This window comes from Mytilus galloprovincialis, chromosome 6, assembly GCF_965363235.1.
Source record: "Mytilus galloprovincialis chromosome 6, xbMytGall1.hap1.1, whole genome shotgun sequence".
NCBI lineage: Eukaryota > Metazoa > Mollusca > Bivalvia > Mytilida > Mytilidae > Mytilus > Mytilus galloprovincialis.
Window position 1 is genome coordinate 27,409,434 of NC_134843.1, and position 14,644 is coordinate 27,424,077.

A 14,644-nucleotide genomic window follows, 5' to 3' on the forward strand; every position below is an offset into this window, starting at 1 on the left:
TGATATTATCACTTAAAGGACCCTTAAAAGATTGCAAGGGTTTTTTAACGTGCAGAGAAGATTAGAGGTCCCCTTTCCGACTGGACAGACATGTACCAACGTCCTTCTTTAGTAAATAACTTTAGAGATGACCCTTTGGATTACCTTTAAAGATAATATGTTCCAATAAATATTTGGAACAAGAAATACATATACAAAATCTAGATATAAGTCAGTCGAGTGGTTAATTGGTTTTGAAAACAGTAGATAATGTAGTTAGAAATATTTACTACGACGGCCATCATTTGTTTGTGAAATGATTGTTCTGATTCGCCTAACTATCTGCAGTTATATTGTGGAAGAATTGAAGTGTTGGTGGTTTGAAAATTCAAAGCCGGAGAACATGATGTAAGTCGTTCTAGTGGATGCAGCTCCTGAAACTTCGGGGTATACAACGTACATATACATGTAAGTGTTGACTTACAAGTTTTTAAAGCTATTGAGTCTACGAATTGATGGTAAGGATAGCCCGGGGAGATTAAGGACTGCTTTAAAACTATTTTGTTTCTGTTTCCTGCTAATTTTGTTTAAATACATGAACTGCTATTTGTACTATGTGTTAAAAGTTTGGATAGTATAAAGTCAGTACAAATAGGACTCTTTTGTTGACAGTCTCCATTTTATCCCGGCTGCTATTATTTGTCCAAGAGAAACATGCATCAATGTCTTTTCTTTTGTGGAACCGTTTGGTTTAGGTGAATTTACTGTATTTTCTAGTAAAGTCTCGATTGATAAAATTACAAACCGGGCTATAGTAGAAAGTGATAGATAGGAATTCTCTCTGTACTGTTTACTCGGGTATAGAAATGTTTGATCTTTTGAACTTCTTCATGCATATAACGGGTGATCTCTATATATGATTTAGAAATGTGGAATGTTAATAAGATAATAGTTTCATAAATATTTGGCAATTCAATCTGAGGGTAGGATATCGATATCGGAAAGTGTGTTTTTTGCCTTTTTACAAATACATGTAGGGAATTAACTTAGAACAACTAATATATATCACAGACTTAGTTGTATAAGAATATATCTACATACTTGTTCTTGCTTGAATTTTTACAACGTCTTGTCCAAGTTTCCCAAAGAACTGATTTAGAGAATTTGCCTGATTATGTGTCCATATTGAAGTTGAAAAGTTTGACGCTCCAGCTTGGACGAGCAAGGTAACGAAAACGACCACAAACGCCATGTCAAATGTAGAAGATTCCTTTTCATATGTATGTTTCTATGGTTCTTATGACATTATGAAACATTTTATCATTACAAGTATACAAGTAACAATATTTGCATTCAAATGATAACAATGTTATAGTAACTTTTGTTTTAAAGTAAAAATGTACACGATAAAAGGGTTATTTTAAAATACAAGTATATATAGAAAGGAGTACTATTATCACATGAATTATCCCGCTTTTCCCTCGCATTTTCTCTATACCATTCACATGCTTTCGTATGGTATTTTACCATTTAAGCAAATATAAAAAAATATATAATATCCTTTAGGTTTAAATAATACACATAACTGTTTAAATTAATTTTAGCTTTAAGCAGAAATCACAAAAAAAACCTTTCGGCTATGATTAATCGTAAGTCACAAACAATTCAGCATACTTACGATCAATCTTAATTATAGTCGTAAATTTATTTGTGAAATCGACTACAGAGTTGTCATGCTGGATTTTCAAATCCCCTACAACGTCCGGTTGGAGTATGTACGTTAAATCCGGTTATCATGTAGGTAGAGTGCCGTTGAATAAACCCTTTATACAATTTCTATTTGAGAGGTTCCTGAGATGGATGGCCTATTGAAAGCTGCCCCTTTTAAACAATTACCATCGCCTCTTCTATCTTTTGCCCACAAAAAAACACTTTGGTCCAGGAGCAGCGCACTAGCATGACCTTCTTACTAGTCGACCCATTCTACAGAACTATATGTACCTATCAGATTTATATTTATTTATTCTCAACCTGAATATACACGAAAGTTTTGTCACTGGATGCTAATCAAACAATCAAAATCAACGCAACCGCAATAATGTTTGTTTACATGCGCATGTTTCCTTATTTCGAAGTAGATGTAAACAGTTTTGGGAAAAGCTTTCAACTAGACCAGAAGTGGGTATTTGTGCATGAAGCAGATAGCTACTCAAATAATTAATCGTATTTCCTTGAAGTAAATAAACTCATCATAGATACCAGGACTAAATTTTGTATATACGCCAGACGCGCGTTTCGTCTACAAAAGACTCATCAGTGACGCTCGAATCCAAAAAAGTTAAAAAGGCAAAATAAAGTACGAAGTTAAAGAGCATTGAGGACCAAAATTCCTAAAAACTTTGCCAAATACATCTGAGGTAATCTATGCCTGAGGTAGAAAAGCCTTAGTATTTCAAAATTTCAAAATATTGTAAACAGTTAATTTATAAATATAACCATATCAATGATAATTCATGTCAGAACCAACGTGCTGACTACTGGGCTGGTGATACCCTCAGGGAAATAAATCTCCACCAGTAGTGGCAATGACCCAGTGGTTGTAAATAAACTCATCATAGATACCAGGACTAAATTTTGTATATACGCCAGATGCACGTTTCGTTTACAAAAGACTCATCAGTTACGCTCGAATCCAAAAAAGTTAAAAAGGCCAAATAAAGTACGAAGTTGAAGAGCATTGAGGACCAAAATTCCTAAAAGTTTGCCAAATACAATTTTTTTCAGCTGAAAGTGACAAAGTGAAATAGTCGATGCTTCGATGAAAACAATAAAAAGATTAAATAAATTTAATTTACTTTCCAGAATTGTCTTAAAGTTTAAGATTTGTCTTGTTCTGATCCCTTGCTTTTTGTAATATTACTTTAATTTGTATTAGTTCCACGGTGGGTATGGTTGTCCTGCGAGAGAACGTTCTGTGCTGGTGATTCGGTCCTGACGGGTGCTGGTGATCAATGAAAAAATGTAAACAAAGACGAAAATGATGATTTTTGACGTTTTCACTCATAAAAAATGTAAGAAAACAGTTGAGATTTTTCAATTTTGTTTCTTATGGGTTCATATGTAAACCATTAAAAAGTTGACTATCTAAACTGTTTCAGTAAGCGTAACACAAAAATGCTCATTTTCAGAAAATCTAGCACCGAAAAAATAAAACAAAAATGCTCATAGACTCCGCTTTCTACACCGCAATCCACACGACAAAACTATTTTGTGAAAAAACATTGCAATTTATTAAAATTTAGCATTTTCTCAATTTATTCATGTCCTGATACTGTGCTGGTGGGTCCTGTCATTGTGCTGGTGGGTCCTGATACGGTGCTGGTGATTTCGGATAAGAAGTTGGTCATATTTGAAACAAATGTTACAAAATCAATAAAATTGGGCAGATAATTGTTGTCAATAGGATCCATGACTCCTATTTTAGCTCTTGTGCATCCATTTGGCTGTTTAATGTGTGTTTTCAAATGATCGTAACTTGTATTACATAATTACATAAAAGGGCAACATCTGTCGTCCAATATCAGATAACAATATATAGTATCTAAAATAAGAATAGTTTTATTAAGATATTAAATGCCCCTTACATTGATGCTTCAACAATGATCAAAGCCCATGCCGCATAGACATGTTTGTTAGCGCTCCGCATAACCCTCCCCACTTCCACCCAACCAACCCTCCTCATTTCCTCCTTCATTGTTACAGTGGTGTACCAACACAACAATTTATCACATAAAATAATAACACAAAGACACAAATTTTTTAACAACGAATGCTCGCAGATACTGAAAGCTAGTTCAAAGCCGCATTTTCAACTAATAGATAAACCATGTTCTCATATACAAAAATCCTAATCGTGTCGATTAAAAAAGTCTTAAAACTTAAGTTCACATTTTAATGTTTGATGAAGCAGAACTTTAAAAGTGTGCAGTGAATCTTGTGCTCACAACAGTTATTGTCATTATTATGTTTACATAAGACTTATAAAGGAATTAAGAAGGTACCAAGAAATATTTTACAGTTCAATTTAATGATCATGAATGGAAGGAAATGGTACGGAAGTTTACATAGGACAAAAAGAAATTGATAGTATTTTTTGGCGAAAGACTTAAACGCTTCTTTGCATTATATAGTACAGCTCTTCTATAAAAGCATGCAAAAAAACTTTGATTGACTTGCTTGCTATGTTTGCTTGGATGTTTTCAAACAATAGGTAGGCGGAGTTTCAATACATACTGGGATTTGATTGAACAAATACAAACTGACAGGAATTGAAGTTAATGTTTATTGTCCAAACAAATTCTAGTATATAGTAAACAGACTACTTACCTGTCGTTCACAAACATCCAAACAATCATAGCAAGCAATTTTATCAATGGTTTGCTTTGCATATATTAACAGAAGAGCTGTAAATTCTAAAAAAAAAAAATTCTTGTTGTCGTAGATGGTTAAATCCTCAACAAAATCTCAATAACTTTGTTGGAACGAATAAAGGTTTTAAATCAAATTTTCGTGGACTTTTTAGCTTCCACCCTGACGAGGCATGTTAGCTGTTCGTATGCTGTTGCACCTGACGCACGGAAACTTTCACATTTCCATCTTCTTTTCTGAAATATTTTACCTATCTCATACTTTGCCTACATACTCAATGGAATCGGCTGTAACTAAAAACTCTAATACATTTTAACAGACAGTGGTCATGTTTGTTGATGAATATTGTTTTTCCTAGATTCACTCTATTATAAAATGCATTTGGTAACATTTGGTCAAGTAATTTCAGAAAAGATCTTTTTGTAATTGCGGACGCCAAGACAATACATGAACCTCACACGACCCCTCGACACAGGTGAGCTTAGATATGATCTTATAACGATTCGGGTTGATAACCAGTTGAAACTAGGCCAGTTTTTTGTGTGTGTAGATTTGTATTGTTTTAAACTGTTATGACCTTTTAAAGTTAAATGTAGGTGTTTAATCTAAGAATTTATTTTTTAAACTTATATACTTGTTTTATACTCAATTGGTAGTATGAAGCTACGAGATATTTTAATTTTTGAAATTGACATATTTAGTCTGCCCTTTCATAAAATAGTGAAATTTTTTTTAGTGTTCTATCGAACTTTCGAAAAAAATACCTGATAACCGTTCAGACAAAAAAATTATGTTGCAAAAATCTTACAGATACAGCAAGTGATTCTTAATAGCTATAAGATACATTTTTCTTTTAAAATACAACTTTTAAATCTTACGGGAAACTATTCCAAGCTTAAAACTTTCACTGTAACCTCGCTCTAACTTATCCCCCCCCCCCAAAAAAAAAAAAAAACCAAACAAACAAACCCGCAATACTATTGTCATTCTTATAGTCAGCACTTAGTTGTTCACAAACAAATGTGTTTTAAGCTGCTAAAGACATATGATTCAAACGCTCAGAAAGTCCTTTGTTCTATATTTTTGCTCTCCATTTTTATGCAAAACCTTTTACATTTTTATTTTATGGGTTATTGTTGAAGGTCGTACGATGACGTATGGTTGTTAACACATACTTCCTTTGGTTTCTTATGGAAATTTGTCCATTTGGACAACCATACCCACCGTGAGTTCACGGATTAATATACCAGGTCATACCGACAGCAGTTTGCATAAATTTAAATGAACAATGTAAAAATACAGAACCCAATACCGGTTCTATGTCTATGACCATGTACATGGTAGCATAATGAATTTTGATTCAATTTGTATACTGATTTCAGCTTAAAAATGTAAGTAACTTAATTTATAATGATTGGGTCAGTTTTCCATTATGTGTCTATTTCTAAATAAATTATAATTGAATTTTGTATATAAAACAATATTTACATGGTTGTCAAGCAGTTACACAGATAATAAATATACTGGTTTGTAAATCTTAATAATCACAATTCACTTATCATGTCCTTATATCATTGACATTTTTCATATATTTTTTGTTCACTGATTAAAAACAGATTTCCCCCGTAAAATATAACATACGGATCAAAGTTAATCTGCAAGTAAACATGTAAATTCAAACAATATTGATTTTTGTATAAATAGCTCACAGGTAGTTCCAGTTTCTGACCTATGACAAAAACTATATATATTTCAATATTGATTTTTTAATGGATCTCGGTAAATGTACTTCGTCGGAGAGTTTAAGGATTTCCATGTTTATTTGAGTCTATTTTCGTGCGATTTATTGTGACGGTAATTTATATTCTTACTGAAAAAAATCTCTACAAGTACGGTGTTATATTTAAAAAATAATTCATGGAAGCCACAGATTTAGTTTAAACAGTATTTAAGAATTGAATGCTTCTTTTTGTAAATTTATTGGGGTGTAAAAGCGTTGACCGAAGTACATTTTGTATGAAGCACGGAAGCGCTTCATTCTAAAAATGTGCGCACGGTCAACGCTTTTACAACCCTATAAAGTTACAAAAAGAAGCATTCAATACTTATAATTACATTTTTTAGCTATGATCATGAAAACACGTATTTTACATATTTTTTTATTTAATTCACCTGTGCACTTTATTGTTGGACCACATGTTATCATGAATGAAAAGTTGTATTGAGCAATGCAACTGCTTACGGAATAACACGTGATGTGCAGTTAGCCAATCAGAATAAAGTATTATAATGAAACATACATCTAATGTAATTATTTATTAATGAAAAATGTAAAGATAAATATTACAATGTTACATGATCTTACATAAAGTTCAAATATGGAATTCGGAAACAAGTTTGGAAAAACTTTTATAAATCCGTCTCCCTAAAAAAAAAACACATCTATTTAACAAACATTATCTTGCTTGACCATGGTACAAGGCTTGTCCGTTGTATCATGACTGGGGGTCACGAAAGGGCTGATTTTTTGCTGGAAAAGTAGCATTAAATTGAGAAGGAGCACTCGATTCATAATTAAAGTTAGCTTAGCAGCAGCCTTTTTCCCTTATAACGTTTACGTAACGCCTTGTTTTCTGCTTTATTTAAGTTGCTCTCATCGTCAGATTCACTTGCTATTGGGTTAGTATCATACTGTCGAACAGTCTCCAATCCCCCTTCGCTGCTATCGGCGATTTTGATAAGTTTATTTCGCCTTTTGATCTTATCAATAACTTCTTTGATAGTATCTCGTGCGTATTCAACTTTTGAGTTATCAATTGCCCAAATAGATTGTGTGAGATCTTCTAAAAATTTAGTGTTAAGAAGGAATTGAACTTTATTCCCCTCGTATTTCCAATTGTACTTGGATTCAGTTTTTAACTTTTTAACCTTGGAAGCAACAAAAACAGTAGCCCCCTGAACTTCTCGTCTTAAATCGGAAATGTCTTTCCTTAAACTAGCGTTAAATTTTTTTTATGGTTTTTTTTTTTCGCGTCAATTTCAGAAGTTTGCCGTAACGAACTCAGGGGCGGATTTAGGCGGGGGCGTGGCGGGCGTGCGCCCCCCCCCCCCCCTAAAATTTGCAAAGCATGGGTTGTCCGGATGTAATAACGTATCCGACGAAAGCAAATGTCGTCGCATTCAATCTGTTTTAACATTCAAACAAGTATTACTATATAAAACAGTAATTTAACAGAATCATTTAACGTGATTACTAATCATCTGACCTTTTGTTTATTTAAGTTCTATAAACATGTTACACTTCAAAGGAAGGTGTCAAACGCGGTAGTGCGTTTGATGACAAATATCATAGACTTTTAGCAGTTAGAATAAAACAATTGTGACATTGTAGTTGCAGTTTTAATAAACAATTTCTTTGATAATCGAAGTTCAAAAACATCCCTACATCACTTTCCCACGAAGAAGGTGAAAGTGCCCTACCCGCTATTTGGGTAACCGGTTGGTTATTTCATCATGGCACGACCAAGAAAGCAGTCTCAATTAGACTCTTTCTTAAGGAAAGATAAAGATTATGGTTCAAGCGAGTTGAACGGCTGCAAGATTCGGTTATCCGACATTGATTTTTACATATATCCATATGGGTCAATCAATTTTTCCCAAATTAAGTTAAGAGGGGGGTGGGGTCAGTGAAAAAACTATGTGAATTAAGTTTTTTACCCTTCATTGAACTTTTGATGTCGTCCCTTAAATTATGCGGTTTAAGATTGAATCTTTAATTTCTCGCTCATTTTACCACAAATGTTTCTCGCTACACTTCGCTTGGCAAGATATCTATCTACATTGCACCCACTCTAGAAGAATATTTCAATAACTTTGATCATTTTAACCTCAAAATTTTTTTTCTGCGCCCCCTAACGTCAAATCCTTTATCCGCCCCTGGAACTCATTTGCTACTGTTGTCTGTTGACAGACGGACATACAAAACCATGGACGGACATCTTTATACCATTATATTTTCCTGACTGAGATGAACGTATAGAAATCATTCCATCTAGTTTGTGAATTCATTATTTTTGAATATTCATCTTTCGTCCCTCTTTTAAGATATAAGGAAATTAAAATTATAGGTATAATATATGAATTAAAGTTTTTGATTCTAAAACGTTATACATCTATCATAAACTACAATCCCTGTTATTACTACCTCATGCTTTTTTTAATAAACGAGACAGTAAATATAAAATACAAAAAGTTTTTAATTCAAAAATTAATTTAGAAATATTTTTTCTGTTGAAAACTACAAAGTAAGATTTCTCCAACAGGATAAAATATTCTAAATCGAAATTGCTAATTTTGGAAATTAGAACAAAGACAAGGAGGTTGTTGTCGTCATTGAAAATCGAAATTTGTTTTCAATCTTTCCGGTCATAGTCGTAGCTAAATGAAAGGGAGAGATTTTATGTTAGATATTATTCTTGGGGCAATTGTTTTGTCATATAAGTTAAATTTACAACAATTAGGTTTTAAACACCGAACATTTTGATTTTAATTCATATTTGCTGAGTATTAATTTGATTAATATGTTTTGCCTTACAGCTAATTTCCTAATGCATGTAAGGTGAAACTTTAGTTGGCTTCCTTGCTTTGTTTGTATAAATGTTTATTCAAGCTTTATAATTAAGATTGACATCTTCATATATAGGTATGTAAACCTGTATATATGATATTTAAATTCAATTGGACATTATCAAAATATAATTATACAAAATATACAAACAAAGAAACAAGCTAACCAAAGTGTTGATCTACATACATTAGGAAATTAGCTGTAAGTTTCAGTCAGATCAGCCGAAATATGTTGATCATTTCTTCTTAAGACAATTTGAAATGAAACAAATGACAAACGACAATGACCCTTTGTCATAATTTATTTTTATTATGAGATTTTGTCAAACAAGCAGTATAAATAAATTTTAACTTCATTGCAAGACCGGACATTATTTTACGAGAATCATCCAGATCATACGTTGCAAGTATGTCAAAACTTCTAGGAATAATTGTTTATTGGCCTGACCTTCTGAATACTCAATTCTTGAAAAAATGATATTAAAATTAGAAGCATCAAATCAAAGGGAACATGTGTACTAAGTTTTAAGTTGACAGGTCTTCAACTTCATCAAAAACTACCTTGACCAAAAACTTTAACCTGAATCGGGACGGAAGGACGAACGAACGGACAAACGGACGCACAGACCATAAAACATAAATGGAACATGAAAATAACTCTCACCATACTAATAACCCCGGTAACCTGTACACAATCGGCGCAAATGAAAGACAAAATCTATACGCATGTGAAGGAATAAAAAATGAGATGCAGATCGGCGCAAAAAAGTCGTGATCAAAATTCATATTTTTGTATTTTTATTAGAACGAAGGTTAAATATAGTGTAGTATCTTTTGTGTTCATTTGTGTTTCCACAAGATATCAGCGCAACGCTTAATTCCTCTTTTCTTGGGAGACGTATTTTTTAAAAGCGTACACCATGTTGGAATTCGTGAAAAACGCGAAATAAGACGTTATAATTTGACGTTTTTGCATTGCTAGAAACAACGTCATAGAGCTTTTATGTCACTACCAAGATGCGTTAGTTGATGCGCATAAACAATAGGCTGTTTGGTCTTTAAGGGCATACGATACAGTTTTGAACCTGTATTTACAAGTTGATGAAAATAGCATATAGGCTATTTTTTACCTGATTAAATCAAATATGTCATAAAAAATATACCTTCATGTGCTACTTTTTGAGTAAAATGAGGTCGAAATTTTGTATATTTGCTCAAAATTCAGATTTGTGTCCGTATTTTCTTTTTCGAAAGAACGACGTAACTTTTGTGCTTTAAAAGATAAACACAAATTGTTTTTTGTTAAATAATCGGTAATTTCTGTATTTTATAAGTATCATTGAAAATTATGTAATTTTTATTCCGAAATAACTCTATATTTATCAAATATTTATGAATAGAGGAAAAAACGTCATTTTTTGCTGCATGTTTATCAAAATTAAAAAAATTGCGCTATTTACAGTTTTATAAAATTTGGGTCACATAATCTCCTTGCAAAATGAAACAAATTGCTGTTATAAAAAATAGGGGTCCATGCGCTCGTTTTCAGATTAAATCAGTTTGAATGATAAAAATCAGTCGAAAAACGCATCTTTTCCCGATATGTCATAGTTTGACGTCGCGAAAATAACAATTTACGTTAGCAACGTCATTACCTCCCCTGTAACTGTATCGTATGCCCTTAAGGCATCGGCCTCTAACCGTAAAAGAGACAGACTATCTTACTTTAGGAAGTGTGTCCTACTTCTAGATAATGTAGTACTGGTGTTTAAAACTAATAATAGAAAGATGCTTTTGAAATTTTGAGCTCTTCTATTTTAATAGCATACAGCTTGAACTAAAATGTACTGAATTTTCATCGATAAATCAAATAATTCAACTTCATTTGAAAATGACGAACAAACACTACTTCACGGATCTGCGCTACGCGGAAAGTGAAATCAATACACACACGAGACAGCAAGTTCACGTGATTTTATCGGTATTCTCCAGACATGTGTGCCGCCAAACGGGAGTACTATAATCCCGGTTTCAAAGGTTTTCTACCTTCCTCCGGTTGAAAAGAAAATTAATACCGTGTTTAAAATATTTCATGAATGAACATTTTTCGTCGCTTACTACGATTTTTACAAATGTTTATGCAATAGGTAAAAGCCCGAGAGTATCGGAAGTATCATGGTATCTCATCTCATCTCGGCCCACAACAAACTCGGACTATAATAAACTCGGCCTTTTACATATTCGGCATTAGAAATCGGACTATAACAAAATTCGCAATTATACTAATTGCTATTAAGACTCCTAAACAAAGTTTTTGCTCAGTTCTTATTATTTTTCTTGGGGTCTATTTAGTTGTATTTTGAGGGGCCAACAGAAGGGAGGAATTTACTATAGAACCCTATGGGATTTCTTTTTTAATTTTCAATAACAATAATATTTTTTTTAACTTGAAAACAGTAAGTGACAGACACACATGGTTTTCAATAATGATCACAGGACCATAAAACAAATCAAATTAATTAGATTTAGGTTGAGTCCATGGTGACACCCCACCCAACCCCTCATGTTTGAGAACTTAAAAACAGTCAGATCCCCACCCCTAAAACATATATATTCTTATACGTTACAATAAACACATCAAATGAAATAAAAGGCGAGTCCTCTGGGTTACTCTCACCCCCTGGTTGTTTGAGAACTTGTTAACAGTTGAGATCCCCACCCATATACCATATATATTATTGTATGGGACAATGAAATAAATCAAATGAAATATATAGGAACTCTAGAGGGGTCAGTCACCCCACCCCTTTCTTCTTGAAAACTTGTAAACGGTTGAGATCCCCACCCCTAAACCATATATACTTTTTGTATATGGCAACAAACCAAATCAAATGAAATAAAGTAGGTGTCCGTTTGGGTCAGACCCCACCACCTCATGTTTGTGAACTTGAAAATGGTCGAGATCCCCACCCATAAACCATATATACTTTTGTATGGGGCAACAAAACAAATAATATAAAATAAAGTGGGAGTCCCTTTGGGTCAGCCCCACCCCTCGTGTTTGAGAACTTGGAAACGATCGAGATCCCCACCCCTAAACCATATATATTTTTGTATGGGTCAACAAAACAAATCAAATGAAATAAAGTGGGAGTCCCTTTGGGTCAGCCTTACCCCCTGTTGTTTGACAACTTGGAAATGGTCAAGATCCACACCCCTTAACCATATATATTCTTGTACTGGACACTAAAACAAATCAAATGCAAAAGAAGACGAGTCCCCAGGGGTCACTCCCACCCCCTTGTTGTTTGAGAACTAGTAAACGGTTGAAATCCCCACCCACAAGCCATATATATTTTTGTATGGGACAATAAAATAAATCAAATGAAATATAGAAGAAGTCCACAGGGGTGATTCCTACCCCCTTCTTTTAGAAAACTTGTAAACGATCGAGATCCCCAACCCTAAACCAAATATGTTCTTTTATGAGGCAACAAAACAAGTGAAATATAGTGGGAGTCCCTCTGGATCATCCCCAACCCCTCATGTTTGAGAACTTGTAAACGGTTGAGATCCCCAATCCTTAACCATAAATATTCTTGTATTGGACAATAAAACGAATAAAATGAGTTCCTCGGTGTAACACCACCCCATCTTGTTTTGAGAACTTGTAAACAGTCAAGATCCACCCCTTCTTTTCGAAAACTTTAAAACTGTCGAAATCCCCACACTGAAATAACATATATTCTTGTACGGAATAATAAAACAAATCAGATGAAATAAAAGGCTAGTTCCCTAGGGTCACTCTTACCCCTACCTCCTGCCTGTTTGAGAACTTGTAAACTGTCTAGATCCCCACACCTAAATCATGAATATTACTGTACATGATTTCAAGAAAATTTGAATGACATACAGGTGTAATACCTAGACGTCACTTGTGCATATCACTTTAATCGACCAGACCAATTTGTATTGGACTTTGCTTAATGTCAGGCGATCGTGGGAATGACTAATTTTGAGAGCTTTGTTTGGGAGACTTCGTAGCAGCATCCTGTTACAATTATTTCCTGATTAAGTTTTTCTTTCTTTTTTAAGTAGGAAAAAAAGTAAACCATGCAATCTTCACATTTACAATCTATTTGAAATATTACAATCTATCGTAGCAAACTTTCCAATGTGCTATCCAGCACTTTGATTACAGCTTGTATCACATTACTAAGTGAAACCTCACGGTCATGAACATCTAACTCCTCATTTTCAGCCATTACCAACAATTAATTTACAAGTATTTAAAAGAGGACCGATCGCTTTGGTGCTGTCGTGCTGAATGACCGAAACCCCCGTTTCGGCGGAAAACTGACCACACGATAGGTACGACACCTATATACATCATGAAAAGACAAGAGAAAATAATTTCACTCTAATTCACTACGTTCAACCGTATGAAATTATATTTACAAGAGGCAGATATACATAATATACAGCTTGACAGAAGTGGTATAATAACAGAACAAAATTGAAATAAACATATATTCAGTTCAATTTAATTCAAGTCATCAACAAGAGATACAAGAAAATGTCCAACAAGTTTATTTACCGTTTATTTAAATGTGTTCAAAAGGAGCCTTAGGGTTAAAGCAATCACACGACCTTGTGCATATTTCGTTTTAAAATGTACCTGAAATAATTAATTGGTATGGACGTTCAGGTGTATTATGAAAATTCGTAAAGATTGAAACACTCGTTCTCGCCTGGGATTACTTCCCAAGTAAAAGAGGACGCATTTATCAGTCCATTTCAGGATATGGAAAAAAAAATCTTAAGATATTCAAGTTTTTTGACATTTACGTTTAAACCTAAACAGAATAATTTCTATGTTCCCCAAATGAAGCAATACCTTTTTACCGATCAGCCATTTACTGCTTGTTCCTCACCAAGTGTCTGAGATATAACTTCCGGGATCATATCCGAGTATAGTGTGGTATTATCGTCTGCATATAACAATATTTTTACAGTTTTTAACCAAATGACTGATAATATGCCATTAACATTTATATAATACAATGATGGATAATAGTGGTCCTAAAATATTCCCTTATGGTACACCACATAGAATTTATCTTAAATAAGATTCAGTACAATTATTATAAACCTGTTGTCTATAACATTAGTGATTCAAACCATCCAGTACATATAACACCCATTATTTGTTGTTTTAAATAGAAAAGTGGGAAAGCAGCTATATGTTAAGCAAAACAAAAGAGTTATTGATTTGAACAGATTGAGCAAAAACTATTATGAAGTATATACGAGATATGTAAACTATATGAATACTAAATTTACAAATGTAGGGATTTTGAAGCAAACTTACTCCCTGGAAGAAATGTTTACCATTGTCTAGCATTTGAAGAAAATAAAAAAAGATGTACATGCTTAAACATTTTGATTTTGCCCTATTTGTGATATATTCAAAACAATTTGAGATAGATTCTTAAAAATTCTAAAATATGATCATATCATGAATTTATTTTGTAATAATAATAAATCATTCCATCTACATTCATTGATTTGAGACTTTCGCTAGCTGGATCGTAATCAACTTTTTCTGGAG

General features: G+C 33.3%; 1 protein-coding gene across 3 annotated transcripts in view; it reads left to right on the plus strand.

The window, feature by feature from the left end:
- The first annotated feature begins 5,664 nt into the window (after positions 1-5,664).
- LOC143079297 (uncharacterized) overlaps positions 5,665-14,644 on the plus strand; it is a 73,351-nt gene continuing 64,371 nt past the window's right edge. For 2 of the 3 annotated variants that reach the window (XM_076254555.1, XM_076254557.1), the window contains exons 1-2: positions 5,665-5,798; positions 13,295-13,404. The gene's annotated coding sequence lies outside the window, so the exon portion shown is untranslated. Of the gene's footprint in view, positions 5,799-13,280; positions 13,405-14,644 lie in introns of those variants that run through there. The other variant, XM_076254556.1, reaches the window with a different exon arrangement.